The sequence below is a fragment of the Meleagris gallopavo genome, chromosome 1 (genome assembly GCF_000146605.3).
Source record: "Meleagris gallopavo isolate NT-WF06-2002-E0010 breed Aviagen turkey brand Nicholas breeding stock chromosome 1, Turkey_5.1, whole genome shotgun sequence".
NCBI lineage: Eukaryota > Metazoa > Chordata > Aves > Galliformes > Phasianidae > Meleagris > Meleagris gallopavo.
In genome coordinates, this window is record NC_015011.2 from 89,530,152 (window position 1) to 89,531,866 (window position 1,715).

Consider the following 1,715-nt stretch of genomic DNA (forward strand, 5'->3'; position numbering starts at 1 on the left):
TCTCCTGCCAACGGCGTTGTGGTTTCCCTGGACACACACTGGGGTGGAAGCATCTGCAGGGATCGGCACTCTGCTTGTTCCGCATTTCACCTGAGGAGAGGGGGATGCCCACGTCCCAGTCCACCCTCAGGTGACCGCTTCTGAATTTTATCTCGCGTCTCTTTAATGTAGAATTCAGAGACAAGCACTTGGTGAAGGGACCCGTGTTTTCCTTCGTACGTGGAGTGCCATGAGATCAATGAGATTAAACATGTGCTTACACGCTGTCCTGAACTGGGGCCATGAGGAGAGCAATGGGAAAGTAAACAGAAGAGAAACGTTATGGAAATGAAGGAAGAGGGAAAATCCACCCCGCCAGGAGCAGCAGCTCTCATCATCTGCAAGAAGACACGGTCTCATCCAGGGCTGGTTAGATTCTAGCAGATCCGGGGGCTGGCAGAGAGGACGAAGTCATCTTCATTGAGGTACAAAAGCAGCCTAAAAAGTGAGACTGAGAGCGGCCAAGAGAGGCTGTTTCTGCTGGGTGCAGCCTTCCTAGACAAGGTGAGTTTAGCCCTGGGTTGTTTTTTTCCCATTAGCAGAATGCGGATCTGAAAATGATCAGGCTTCAACCTGTGGCAGCCTGGGGAGGTTTGTTCTCCCTTAAAGGACTATATGAGAAGATGTAGAAATCCTGAACTTTTTAGGATGGCTTGAGTGTACCCCAGCTTTTATGGCACCCTGACAAGACCCAGGTCTCTCATTCAGAAACAAACTGCGTTCAGCTCCTCTCAGGGCAGAGCTCTGGCACCGTGAAGAAGCTTTGGTGTACAGTTATGATGCATGTGTGCACACTGGTTTTCTAGCCTGGCTGTGCTTCCCCCAGCCTGTTCCTCTCTCCATCTCCAGCCATTCTTGGTCACAGTCTTTCTTCCTTGCTTGACCTCCATTTCTCTTTCCTAGGAAACACATCATTTGCATCTGTCCTAGTATCCGAACTACAAATTGGACCTGATTAAAATTCTTCACAGAGCAACATGGACTAATACAGAACTTCTATTATTCTATGACTCAATGAAACTTTTGGGAGATTGTAGGAGCTCTGCGTTCGGGAGGTGGCTTCTCTGTTGGGCTCTTAAATTCAGAACCATGCATTCTCCCTTCTGTTGCAGATTTGCAAGATGACCTTGGTAGGTCACTTTGTCTGTCTGACTTTGTTTTACCCCTCGTTAAATTTAGATAAAAATACTTGCTCGAGTTAGTGAAGTGTCTTTGAGATCGTTGGACAAAAAAGCTATTCGCGTGGCAATTATTGTGATTATAATAATTATTTTTATTAAATGAAACCAGCTGATGCTTGTGCAACACTTCTGGGCTCCGCTGTCCTTTTCCGCTGAGCCTCACAGAAAAACCCTTTGTTGTCCCTGGACAGGGATGTGTTTTTTGAGATGGAGTTTTGTGGTTTTGTTATGAAACCTATGACAGTGGGTCATGTGGCTCCTCGCTGTGCCGACTGAACCCTCGTGAACCCGTGCACCAGGCACACCGCTCCGTGATTCACACTGGCCACGTTTTAGTTTATCTTCTGCAGGATGGAGGGCGCGTAGGCCTGGATGGCTGGGGTGCCACCAAAGGGCTCAGCCCCAGCCCGAGCTCAGGGGCGTTGCGTGGCCTGGGAGCCACTCCGATTTCCTCACTGGGTTCCCACGGAAGCCCCAGAGAGCTGGCGGTCCCTG